Genomic DNA, 14,382 nt, shown 5'->3' on the forward strand with positions numbered 1-14,382 from the left:
GGCATATGCATAACGGCACGTCACTTTTCATATGCAATAAATGAGCGCTATTTTTAGTAGATTTGTGGCTGTATTTAGTTTGTCGCAAGGTGACTTTGCTCACTTAAGCTAGCTTGACTATCGACCAGACCCTGTTGAATCCAAGCAGGCGGGGGCGTAATTCTGAAACTCAATGCGAGTTCATCAATAGAGGGCCAGCCGCTGAACACTGGCTAAAGGCAGAGTAAAGAATGTCCATTTCGTTCACACCTGGAGGTGCGAGATCCACTCGCAACCAGCCGACTGGTTGCCTATACTTTAAAGTGAAATAAAGCCCGGCGCTACAGTCGATGCTTCAGTGGGGACAATCGCTTGAAAACTTGGTCAGCTAATCAATAAACAATCTTCACACGCCAAAAATGTTCTGCTGAAAACCAAAAGTAGGAACTTTGATTCTCCCTCAAGATACAAACTTCATCGAATATATAATGTATTGCTTAAGACCAACCGTATATATACTTGTACATCTGTGTATGTATGTGTATATTTATATATTTAGAATTATATATATATATAGCATGTAAACGTATATGTATATACATATATATTTCAGTAACACGCTTATTTATTTACTTATATATTTAATTTTATGTATTTATTTACTAATTTACTTATATATGTAATTTTGTATTTATTTTATTAATTTACTTATATTTAATTTAATGTATTTATTTATTTACTAATTTACTTATATATGTAATTTTGTATTTATTTTATTAATTTACTTATATATTTAATTTTATGTATTTATTCATTTATTAATTTATTTGCTTATATATTTAATTTTATGTATTTATTAAGATTATTAATTTACTTACTTAAATATTTAATTTTATGTATTTATTTATTAATTTACTTGCGTATTACCTATCTATGTCTAAAATGCCTTTTTCTGTGTCTGTATTCTCACCCTCTTGCTACTGTGACAATGAAATTCCCCAAATACGGGATGAATAAAGTTTTCCAATCCAATCTAACATCTACTATCATGGCTAGCTCCAATGATGTTTTATTCTGATATCATGTTAAATACAATTTTCAGATACAGTAGTTGATTACTGGACAAAAACAAAAGCGACTTTTAACGTGAATGCAATGCGTCCATCGCTAACTGACATTCTTAATTGTTTTTTTTTTTGCAGATACCATATCTACTCTCCCAGATTTGGTTTTCAACCACAATCAAACCACAGAAAACGACAAATAAGATTATACAGAAAAACACGATGAGAGCATTCACTTTCTGAGTGCTCACAACAACAGGGTAAGTTAATTGTAAATTACTTTAGTGGTTCACATCAATTATATATCACCTCAGCACGCGTGGAGAATGTACCCAACCTAGCAAAAAAAGGTACGCTAGTGCGCTTATAGAATTCCAATGGCCTCATTTGAAAACCCAAGGTAACCAGTCAGTGGTTCTAAAATTGATCTCGCAGCTTGAGGTAAAACTATTGACTTTTTCCAAACTTCCTCAGCTCATTCATAAGAATTCACATCTTGTACACACTCAGCGTGTTTCAAAATTACACCGCAGCACCTTTAAGTTCCTTTTCAAAGAGGAAACCAGAGCAGAGGAGACACTTTAATCTGATAAAAAAAAAAAAGGAAGTAACTTTGATCTTCGTCATGAAGCCAAGGTGATAATCCCGATTTCAGGTAACATTTTAGGGCACTTTGGGCTTTACCGGGATTCGGGGAAGCTTTCCTTGCTATTCTTTTGACCTCCTGGTGCTCACTTCCATTTATCAGATGCTGCGTTCCAACACGAAGAATTGCCAGGAGAGAACATTGTTGGTTGATATTTTTATTATCGTATTTTTGGGAGCTTTCGCCTTGATTTATGGAAAAGCCACATATGTTCGCTGGTGAAACCCGGGAAATGATAATACACGGGGGGGCCCCGATGTGATGTGTTCATTCTCGCTAATTAAACAAACCTCGCAAGATGCGAAACGCACGAATCGCTCGTGCGCAGATCAAAACTGAACGCCAGCAGATGAGCACAAATCTGCAGATTAGCTCTCGGGATCTGTTGAGACGGCGACGTGCTTTGAGTTTAAATTTCTACAGCCGTTCATAGGCGGTGATATAAGATACAAGCGTCCTATATAATATATTTCTGAGGGCCCTTAAAAGATGAAAATTGAATCGCTATCAGCATTGGATATAAACCACTTTCTAAAAGAACCAGAAGGAATTCCTGGCCGCCATATGTCCAAACAACTCGTATATTGTGTTTTATGCAGTAGCATGGCCTGTTTCCATAAATGACGTGAGTTCGTTTAACACTACAAACGGAGGCTGATGTTTGCGTCTCGGACAAATGAGGCTGTGTGTGTGTTTTAGTCCTGTGACGTTTCGTGGTCTTCCTGTGAGTCATGCACAACAAGGGTGTGATGCTGAACACAAGTGCCTTTTAAAAAAAAAAATGTTTGGTGTGATAAATTAATGCAGCTTGAACTTGGGTTATAATTCTTTGCTGTCAACTGCTTATTAACAGTGCATGACTTATTCTGTTCCTCGTGGCTTGGAATCATTAGGAATGATGACCCGTGGCCACGTGGTGTCGAGAACATAACCGCTTTCACTAATACAGAACAAGTGACGTGATATAAGTAGCTGGAGTGGCTCGAGAGCTACAAATGACAGATACCCTGAACCAAAAATATAGAGGTGGCTCCTCTGAGACCTCTCCAACATACATAAAGTCGTCAGATTGTGAAGTTCTGTGTAGATTGGAAATCAATCAGAATCTGCACAAATTCAGCAAATTCTGATGTTTTAAATGTCCATGCAAAAAATACACATGTTTATTCTATGTAAAACACAAAAAATGGATCAGTAAAGATCGAGGAAAGCACATCTGCTGGATACCCCTCAGTTACCTTTCCTTTACGTACTGTGGACGTTTGTCCAATCGATGTTAACAGGTAGATTTACCATAACTGAAAAAGTACCTTGAATACCGCCACTCCCTCCCAAATTTTAATGTGGTTTCTGTCAAATGGTTTTCTGTCACTTTAACCCACGAAGGCAACACTGTATACCAGAATGTTGTTTTATTGAAGTGTTTTAATACACTTGAATATTGAAGTGAAGGCATCAGTGATTGACAATATAAAATATATTTGTCTGTCATCAGTAATTGCAGTCGACAAACATGTTTCCGTGGGTGTGCCTGACTTCAATAGCTAGCGGTCTCCAGCTAACGCGTGCGTTGACTGCACCACCATTTCTTTCCGACAGTTAGCGACACCACATCAGACACGTGCGGCGGTTAAGAAAGCGAAACAGGTTATTACGCTGTTTCACAGGGCGACTGACGCTACTGGAAAGAAGGGACCAACACCCCCGGCAGACACAGAGCCTCCACAACGAAGCCCGTTGCCTGAAATACTTTTAGCGAGCCTCACCCACCTGGTACTTGGACTATTTCTTTCCACGTGTCTTTGCGTCACTGCAGTGGAATGAGACAAAGCCTTCTTTGACAGTAGCCATCGATATAAACTGTTTGGTGCAGTGTTTGGTTTGCAGAAGTGGAGCTGTTGCTTCTCGTAGAGTCAGTATGCTGCTCATAAATGTTTTACAAACGGTTTGATCAAAAGTCATCGCCAAGGCTGACACTTTGGGAGAAACTTCACAACAATTCTTTTCATCAAAGCCTGTTGTTTTGCGATACTTTACGCAATGCAAGACTGCTTCAGAAGCGACGTGACCAGACATTTCGTCGAAAGACGTTTGGTCGACCGGACGTTTGGTAGAACAGACGTTAGGTAGAACGGACGTTTGGTCGCCGGGTTCGCTCGCTGTCAAATTATGACAGGGTTTACTGTTGATATTTTGATATTAGATATTTATATATTAAACTCACTATCTCTCTCATGATTATAATTTTAAGAGCTGGTTTCAACAGTAACAACCCCGCGACCAAACGTCCGTTCTACCAAACGTCCGTTCGACCAAACGTCCGGGGACCAAACGTCTTTCAACGAAACGTCCGAGTACCCAGAAGCTACCGTCGCTATTGCTCACTTTTCCTGCAGTTGATTGACAACCGTGTCGTTTTCCAATTAGTCACTTATGACTCATGCTGATCATAGGACAAGGAAAAAAACTAATAAGGCCAGAATAAAACTGAGAACTATTCATTAAAGGTTTTTTACCTGTCCGATACAACGCCGCCGATCCTTGGTTTAATGACGTAAAAGAAAGTGGGTTCTGCCGACAAAAGACGATACTTGCGACCCTTCAATCGTCGATTTGAAATGAGTTTTCCAGTCGCCAGCACTTTAGTCAATAAAAAAACCCACAAGTAAAGCCATTTGAAGGTTGCTTGGCCTTTTGTGGCCACCTTGTAATAATACCTCCGGCTTCATACAAATAGATACCTTTAATCGCTAACCATATGCTTAAAACATTATGTCATCCAAGGTTGTCATAACCCATTCAATAAAACAAATTGTGAAGGTAAATCATTTATAAATACACAGCACTTATGTTGTTATAATGAATAATACGGGTATAATAACCTAACCCTAATAATGATAATTCCAGGCTCTCTAGCTCATAATTAGCATAAATCGTTTGAGTTCAGATCTCTCTGCTAACCTTAATTTTCCTTTCTCTTTCTTTTAATTAGCGTATAGAAGAGAGCATACACTTTCAAAGATGTAAGACTCCAGTATCATGCTATAAAGCTCCAGAAATGGATGGTGCTCAACCCGTGTCTTAAAAACTTCAAGGTAAGAGAGAACCTTTTACTGTCATTATCACAAAAACCTGTATCCCTAGTCCTGTTTATTGTTTCACGTTTCACTACCCCAGCAACAAACCCCCCCACATTAAAACAACAAAGCTTGCAGCATTTGCCCACCTCCAGTCCTCTAAACACTCCATGATTGGCTGCACTCCCTGAATGCCCCCTGCCACCCCCCCAAAAAAATCAAAGTCTCCTGGTGAACATGTGTGCATAACACATTCCAGGTCCATTTTTCACTGTCCGCCACCTTGTAACAGGGCCCTTTCATTTATAACGTGTTGGTTTTAGATCCGCCATACTTGTAGTGGAAGTATGATGCATCCCAGATATGATATTGTGCTCAAAAACACGTATGTAACACATCACACATGTGAAAAGATTCCCTTGCGAATGCGATGGAAATGAATTCCGGGCCCTTAGTTATGAATATTTTTACGCTTGTTTATCAGAATTTCAATGAGTTTGAGAGATTCTAATTCCACAGGCCAAATGAAACAACCTGCATAGTATGGATTTATTTCTACTAATGAAGGCTGTACGTAAAAATGATGCCGAATTCTCAATAATCCCGCCGAAGGCCATCGATAGCATCCAGCTGGCGTTCAGATGTTCTAAAGATGGTCGGCAAAAAAGGCCCGTGGAAATATAGGGAATAATCTGGAGAACTGTGCAGTGGCACGGATCACACGCAAAAACATTCCTAGCTTGGCAGTTTTCAATAAGCGGGTTTGTACTGGGAAAATAGGGCGACTAAGGGTCTTAGATCTTGGAGCCAAAACGTAAATCGTAAGTCAAGTGGTGCTGAAAATCATTTGCGAGCCTTCAAAGAATGTTTTTTGGGTTAACGCGGAAAGATGGCCGTTTTATTTCCTTCTACAGTCATGAGATTAAATGGCACCCTTGTGTGCGTCAAGAGCAGCTATGACATTTGGGAGGATATTATGAGGCGGCGGCGCAGATTGGGCGCGGCCGGGTGGGGCGGCGCGACACGTGGTCGTTGAATTTAGCAATAAAAAGTGCTCAGCGCCGCAGCATTCCTATGAAAATCCTCGCAATGGAAAAAACATAAATGTGTGCACTCAGCACAAATTGTATAATATTTTTCTACATGTCACGTAGAGATGCCTTTTTTTAGAGTTTATATTTTTCAAGATGTAAGGAAATATTTCAGTTTTCGGGGCCTGCACTTCCACATGAGCTCATCGCTGTGGTGTAATTCAGAAGTCGAGTTCAGGCGGCGACCACCATCAATAGTTGATGGTCTTTCGTGGTAATGGCCAAACCACCAAACCCACAAGGGAGTTAGCCCGTATGACTTTGCAATTGGGAAATACACTCCAAAACAGAAGTGCCCTTGAATGAGGGGCTCCAATGGAATGTTTGACCCAATGCAGGTCCTGCTTTTAGTGTCCTTGTGTGACTTTTTGGCGAAATCTTGAGAGCACAAAGCGCTTAGTAACTGTAGGTCGTAACAAACTGAAACTCGTAGGCAAAAATCCAAAAAGTAAAGGCTTGTATTTTAAATATAACTGGAATTTACATTGTGTTATTCACTATACTTTGCGACTACAATACACTGGTGCTTTAGTTAGAAGCATATATAAAAATCCATGAAGAAGAATACCACTGTATCTGCAATTCTTTGTTTTCATGGAATCGGTGTTTACATGCTCGTACCACAAAATGCTCTGTTTCCATTTTGTAATCGAAGATTGTCATACAATAGACCGTTTTTGGATTAACAAATAAGGGTTCCAAGCAAGTTTTACTTTTCCTTCTTTTTTTCACCAGGCAAACTGTGTGAACCATCTTTCATATTTTTGCATTACCGCCAACAACTGGGCTGAAGTGTGAAGCACAAATTTGGCCGTAAGAAAGAATGTCAAATATACTGGTCGCACATTTGCCAATGGATGGAAAAAAAAGTACTTTCCCAGTATCTCATTTTACGCGGCAATTAAACCATAATTCCGAAGGTCCAGTCTGGACTACTACTACGCTTTTGTCACTAATTTAGTGTACGAATCATACTCAAACTGTACCAAATAAACAATTAACAAGAACTATTTCAACTTCACATGAGGATTGAACCAACTAGACCATCAATGACCAGCAGATCCATGAAAGCCCTTTAAAAAATAGGCTTTACGCTTCCATAAATTGCTTTAATGTGATCATTAAGATTGAATAGAAATAAAAAAAGGGCCTCTGCAGTAACCACCATCATGCTGACTTTACTTTCCTTCTATAACTTTCCACATTTGGGGGCCTTAAATGATGGCAGCCAAATGAAAATGACAATAACAGTTCCTTTCTTCACATCGGGAGGAGTTTATAGTCAAAGCAGGCTCTGGTGAAGTCACTATCTTGCAACCACGGATGCTTTTTATGCAGCTGTTATATATTCCCTTTCTCCTGGAAGCCTCTGAGAAGATAATTCAGTTCTTTTGGCTCCAACCCAGCCAGGCCGCAGGCTCAGGAATGTTGAATTGATGTCCGGTTCTTCCTTCGCGTCCTCTACTGTGTCCAATTGCCAGTTTACATCGAATCATGTTTTGCTAGTACATGGGTCGGGTGTCCATGTGTACTAAAAAAAAATGGGGGGTGGGCCATTTTAGTCAATAAGATTTAGCAGCTGAAAAAGGCATCGGAGGGCCAACACATTAACACCGACTGTTATCACTGATTAAATATTCATATGGATTTTTATTGGAATTGAAATCACACAGTGGCTCTTGGAGCAAGAGGAAATTTAGGAGGGAGAAGGTGCCTACTTTGCAAACTTTAGTGCCAATGCCATTCGGTCTACTTGAATCCATTCGTCTGTGATGAATAATGAATGCTAGTGATCTTTAATTCAGTCCTTTTCTTGGTCGTGAAATGATGATTCAGAAACTCAACGGATTCTGATCACCATATTTTAGACGCCAGTGTTTTTCCCGTTTAAGTTGACGATCCCTTATTATGACAATGATCTCATGTTAACTAACTAAGCATGTTGTCGATGACGGAAACACAAGGAGACGTTTGGTAGGTGACGCCTGACGATAGGAAACAACGAAAAATGCTAACTTGCAGGTATTGTCCCTGTTAAAGTTGATGACCCATTATTATGACAATGATCTCATGTTAACGAACTAAACATGTCGTCGATGACGAAAACACAAGGAGACGTTTGGTAGGTGACGCCTGACGAAACGAAACAACGAAAAATGCTAACTCGTTGTTCTTGGAAACTGTTGCTTATTGCATGTATAGTTTGCCAGATTGCATCGTAACTGTGTTTGGGCAGCTGGTTTGTGCACTGTAATGTAGCCTATTCTTCTTTTCTTGGATTAGAATATTAAATGAGAAAGATAAAATAGCCTCGTTATGGGTTCATAGAAAAAGCATATATTGGTGTCTGTAGTTTACGCTAAAACTAGACTGATGAATAAAACCTATTGACTATTCATAAGCAAAAACACATTTCGACTAATGTATGACTATGTTAATTATTAGCATCCAAAATATTAAGAATAAAACTTAAAGGGCTGGCAAAAACACTTAGAAACAAACAAAAACTAATGTTTTGGACACATTAAAACACCCCAAATTGTGTGTGTTCAGCATTTTACACCAGCCGTTTTGCATCATTAGCCAGCGTTTGCTCCATTTTGAAAGTGCATGAATAAATTATTGCGCTAAGCAGTTCAACCAATGAACCCGAGTCTGTCCTGAATAACTTAAGGCTGACTTGTCACCTGCCAATCACATGGCAAATATCGACAAACGAGCATTCATGCCGACACCCCTTTCCCTTTGCTTTTCAACTAAAGTATTTCTACTCCGAACTAGCTGCATATTAAATGACCCCACGATTTCTCACAGCAAACTCCCACTGAAGGCACAAACGGAAATATGATTTCCAGATCTGCCGCGCTGATGGCGAGGATGGAATTCTTGTTTGTTGCCGTTATCGCAGGCCGCCGGCAGCCAACAGCAAAAAGGGGAAATGATTGCATACCCAAAGTTTGTCGGGACGCCTTTGTCTGTGAGATTGAATCTAATCCCACATAATCCCATTTTTAGATGAAGTGTGCCTCACAATTTCCATCAATCCTAAATGAGAGGAATGCCACACACAGAATCCCAGTATATACACACACACACTGTCCTCTTTGCCCATGAACGGCGTCTCCTTTGACGGGAGCATGCATAAAACATAAAGATAAGAGCGTCGCCTCTACAGAAAAGACGTGAAGGAGCGCCCCATCTTCATCCTGTACTCAATAAATGAACACAGCTCCCCCTATAGTCTTCCACTGACGTAACTGAAAGTGTCACTTCACAGGAAAACATTCATGTATGTTTCCTCATGCAGCCACTCGATTCATGCATTATAAAATTGCCCTTAAAGATACAGCGGAAGGTCAAATAACGCTACATTTGTAACCATTTTTTTTTAACCTTGTATGAATTAATGCGGATAAAAACACTCAAGTGATTGACTGTACAAGCAATGTTCTATGTAGCATTTGGAACAGTCAAGTTAATAGATTAAATTATATATTGTTAATGTTCTCTTCTTGGGGTGGGGACTATCCCTACTGACATTGGTCGAGAGGTGGAGTCTGCCCTGCAGTGGTTATCAGCCGATCAGTGGTATATAAAATGAATTAGTGTATGATTGAACCTACAAAACCTTCAGATATGTATCAGTTCAGATTAAGTTTCTTAGCTAGGTCTACAATGCCTTCTGTGTCTGTCTTGCTACGTATGAGTTCAGGTTAAGCTTTTTAGCTAGGTCTACTTTGCCTTCTGTGTCTGTTTTGCTGCTGCAACCAAGAAATTTCCCGAATACGGGATGAAATAAAGCTCTAATGTAATCTAATCCAAAACAAAAAATACATTCACCCCTTCCAGCTGGCCCCAAAATTGTTTGTCAAGGAAATAGTATGTAATTGTGTTTTTATAAAATAAAATTCAATGGCTTGTAAATTGTGACACAATTTGTGTAGCCCACATTTGGAAAAGCCCATAAGTCAGGTCACTTGTATCTCAAGGCGTTAATATATTTTACAATTAACCGGGAATGGACAGCACACTAGACGATTGAAAAGAACATTGTTTTTGTATACTTTTTGAGTTGGCTAATGGAGTCCTATTGTAGTCGTTAAAGTGTGTTTTTTCTTTTGCGCCTACATTTCCACAAACACATAAAATATTCAGCATGAAGACACAAGGAGCTTGTTGTCTCTAGCGGGGTTGTTGCCTCAGCTCCCCTGTGCAGCTGTTCCAGGCTTTAGTTCAACGGCACACGTAATTTCGTCCTCGCTAATTTAAGATGTTGCGACTGGCGTTATGACATTTAATGCTGCCCCTCACTCACGTCCAGGCTCGTGTTGACCGGAACGAACGCACATGGACAGTTACTGTGCATAATCCACACCCTGTACGTCGTATCCCCTTTCCAAACTGTCTATTTTTACCTCTGGTACTAACCTGAACTCACTAAGTTTCTATTTTGATCCCAAAATGTAATGAGGCTTTCAAAAATTGTCGGGATGCATTCATATATTTGTACTTTGTATAATGGATTCTCCGTTACATCTCGGAACATTTTCAGATGAGTGAATAGCCACAGGAGATTAAATTAAGCGGATTTGAGCAATTTGAGATATGAAGAAAAATTTGGGCAAATATTTATCTTGAGATACGAGACAAATTTTGATATATGAGCTATGGGCGGAGAATTGCATTTTTTCAGTGTTTTTTTTTCCCGTTAGTCAGTGGGAATGGCGTATATACTACTTATGGTTGGCAAGTGATCGTGCGTTAACCTATTGTGAGGACATTTGTGTGCATGATTTTGGGAATATTTTGAGGGGAATACAAAAGCAAACAACCCTCGATAGGTTGCATAGGAAAGTCAGGGTGGAGGCGGGGCCAATAGAGCCAACCCGGGAGAAGAAAGGTATCAAAATTTAAAGCAAAATTAGAATTAAGTTTAGTGTAAGGTTAGATTAAACTTATTTTTGAGTGTGTCTGCACCAATATCCTGTTTTTGGTGTTTTTTCATAGGGTTGGAACGAATTAATTTATTTTTAGTTCATTTCTATGGGAAACGTTCGTTTGAGTTACGAGTAAATCGACATACGAGCTCAGTCCCGGAACGAATGAAGCTCGTATCTCGAGGTACCACTGTATTTGTGCACTGATATTGGCATGCTAACATGAGTGGAAATTTTTGGATTTGGTTGGAGGTTTAAAGGTGGAATGCAACAATTAGCCTGAAGTTACATTAAAATCTTGGTCCTAGGTTTAATACTTCCAACGACTCCATTTAATTCCATGGAATTCAGATCATAATACAAGTATTTTTTATTCTGCTTGAAATTCTGAAGTGCTAAGACGCTGTATGTAGTTCATTCATTCCCGAATGGTGGCAAGTTAGCATGTTGACGTAGCATGGGACCAACTTTGTAGTCTGCCGTCCCATGATGCCGCAGCTCAGCCTTGTGATTGTGACTCATGCAGCCTGAGGCCTGGAGGGAGTCCCTCCAATTCCAGCTTGATTCTCGCCGGCTAAATTTAAAGCACTGACTCATTCATTGTTCCCACTGGTGGAAACGTCTTTATAGCGTAGACATAACGCATGCACATGAATATTTGGGCTAAATAGGACATGTTCAACATCCAGTTGGACACATTCAGTATCAGGCAGACTTCTTTTATCGTAATGCCAGTCTTTTGTCTATATTAGGCAAAAGAGAAGCAGAGGGACAGTTTTTTTTAAAACTTGAAGCAGCTCCAGATGTTGGGGACATTTCCCCCCCCCTAAACGCGTCAGGCCATTATCGTTTCCTGTGAGTTTGCAATGCGACTCACAAATCATAGAACGCTTTGTGAAGCAAAAATGCAGCACGTTTTAAAGATGGATAAAGTGTGTTATTATAAAGCAGGCAATGCTAATGTTTCTTGCCAGTCATTCCAATTGAAATAACAACTACCCCCAATAATCCTGCATGAAATGTCTACGTGACGTGTCAAAGTGGCGGCCCGGGGGCCAAATCTGGCCCGCCGCATCATTTTGTGTGGCCCGGGAAAGTAAATGATGACTTTCTGTTTTAGGATCAAATTAAAATGAACAGTATAGATATCTATTAAATTTCCTGATTTTTCCCCCTTTTAAATCAATAATTGTCATTTTTTAATCATTTTTTTCTGTTTTTAGTTCAAAAATCATTTTGTACAATCTAAAAATATATAAAAAAAGCTAAAATAAACATTGTTTTAGATCTATAAAAAATGAATGTTCAGGGCTTTTAATCCAGTTCTTTTAATCCATTTATGAAAAAAAAAATCGAAATATTATATCTAAAATGGTCCGCCCCGCATGAAATCAAGTTGACGTTAATGTGGCCCGCGAACCAACCCGGGTTTGACACCCTTGGTCTACGTTTTAAAAAGGCGTGTTGCGTACTGAGCCACCGCGTACCATGTTTCCCTGGCGGCCATCTTCAACCCTATTCAATCCAGCATGTGACATAAATCAGCTTTCCGAAATGTCATCCACATTTCTTAATTAGAATGTTAAAGTTTTCCCTTCCATGTCTTGAAATGATGGTTTGATTAAATTAACTGCCGATGATGTGGGCGATACCAGACTTAAGGTCACGAGCCCGGATATTGAAGATGGAGGCGTCGTTGTCATTCCTACACAGTTCATCGTTTTAATTTATTTTCGGTGATAAAAAAAAAGGCATAGAAAACAGCGCTGAATCCTCTTTGTTCATTTTGGAGAAAAATAAATAAATAAATGGCACACCACAGAGGGCTGTATCGGAACATCTGGTCATGCATAATTCCTTCTTATTGAAAACTTGGCAGTTGTGTGATAATGAGAATTTTCTCTGCCGTTTCCATTTTGGATGCTTAACCCTCCGCCCCCTCCACTCAAAAGCTCTTATCAGAAATAAACACACCATTTGACTTTGCCGCTGTATGGAAGGCCGATGTAAGCCTGCCATTCACATCGCACTTTGATTTCAAACGCCAGTGTCCCTTTTTGGGGGTCTTTCGGGTTAAGGTAAAATGGAGGAGAAACTTCACATGCTTGGCTTTGTTTTCTTTTTCTTCCATTAAGAGAACATCATGATGAGGCTCTACAGATAATGTTGACGGATTCAAGACATTTTCTTATTAGCACGGGCGGTGATAATGTTTGCTAGCTTGTCCACCATTTTTGTTCCATTCACAGAACATCGTGATGAGGCTCGACAGATAATGTTGACGGATTCAAAACGTTTGCGTCATAATGTTTGCTAGCATCTTCTTTTCACAATGCTGAGATGTTACTCAAGACACTTGAAGTGGCTTAAAATAACTACAACTGGGAGCTTAAACTGGGAGTTAAAATATACTGGACATCTTGCACAGTCACTGACACTAAAACATCAACGTTCACGGCCAGTCCTTTCAGTTTAGATGAATTGGACGTCTATCGTTCGTCAAAAAAATAAAAGCAGAACAAATACACTTATAAAGGGCCTTAACCAGAGTGTATTTTTATTTTTCGTCAATTTTAATAGTATTAATTTTGTTTTATCAGCATTTTATTCATTAAAAATGTATTTACTCCAAAAAAAATAAAGAATGATTATTATTAATACATACCTATCATCAACTTTTACATTTTTCCTGTATTTTATGTTTTTTGATCATTTCAAATTGTGTACGCCCTATAACAACTTTTGTATGGAGGAAAAATGTTTTAAAATAAGTAAGTTTTTTTGTAAAACCGATTTCGGCTGTTACCCGGATCGTTTCGGTCACTGGTAGGAGACAAAAATCGTCGATTGCTAATGTTGTCATGCTTTGAGCATGATATGCGCACGCGTTTCAGACATTTTTCACTATATAAATATAGTGCGTCAGCAAGCAATGTACACAGACAGTCAAGCTGTCAGCAACATCTACACAATCTTGAATTTAGTGCATATTTAGACTTAAGTGCACCCTATGTGAGTAAATATGTGCCGCTTTGCATTTGTACGCTTTATTATCGCTTAATACGGAGAATTGCAATCATTAATAAGGGCAGCAATTAGCCAAGGTTGCTAGAATAACAAAATTGCGACCTAGCCAGACACTCTATAAGGGTTAACTCTTCGCAGATTACTAGGACTGATAAATTTCCAAAGCATAAACAAGCAAAACACGTTATTTTTCCAACAATATTGACAGTGAACTAAAAACGACTTTAAAAAAATACAATGTAACAATTCAAGTTATGAATGCAGTCCTGTGATTAGTCTCTGTTGCCAAGATGTTGGAATGCCGCCGGGCTAATGTAGCCCTCTAAAACTCCGTCCTCGGAATTCCCCTGCAATTACATAGCGACGCGACAATCACGTTGTTGTTTTTTCCCCCCATCAACAATTTAACCTGCCAATCGAGCGGCTAAAATCTGGCCTTCCCCTCGCTAAACGCCGGCGATTTATCTGATTGACGTGGACGAGGTTAAAACAACAGCGCGGCCTAAGATGAGATGCCCTTTCACCTTCCCTGAGCGAGGGGGCTGAATGTAGTCTGTGTTT

The 14,382-nt window shown here is 39.4% G+C and overlaps 1 protein-coding gene and 1 long non-coding RNA gene across 2 annotated transcripts in view; one reads left to right on the plus strand and one right to left on the minus strand.

Annotated features, from left to right (window-relative positions):
- cspg4 (chondroitin sulfate proteoglycan 4) overlaps window positions 1-14,382 on the minus strand; it is a 61,085-nt gene that overhangs the window by 39,612 nt on the left and 7,091 nt on the right. The window lies entirely within an intron of this gene.
- Window positions 1-14,382, plus strand: part of LOC144071757 (uncharacterized) — a 163,595-nt gene that overhangs the window by 31,079 nt on the left and 118,134 nt on the right. Inside the window, exons 4-5 of the long non-coding RNA XR_013299723.1 lie at window positions 1,182-1,303; window positions 4,682-4,784. This is a non-coding gene — a long non-coding RNA (uncharacterized LOC144071757). The remainder of the gene's footprint in view (window positions 1-1,181; window positions 1,304-4,681; window positions 4,785-14,382) is intronic.

Source organism: Stigmatopora argus, chromosome 3 (assembly GCF_051989625.1).
Source record: "Stigmatopora argus isolate UIUO_Sarg chromosome 3, RoL_Sarg_1.0, whole genome shotgun sequence".
Lineage (NCBI taxonomy): Eukaryota > Metazoa > Chordata > Actinopteri > Syngnathiformes > Syngnathidae > Stigmatopora > Stigmatopora argus.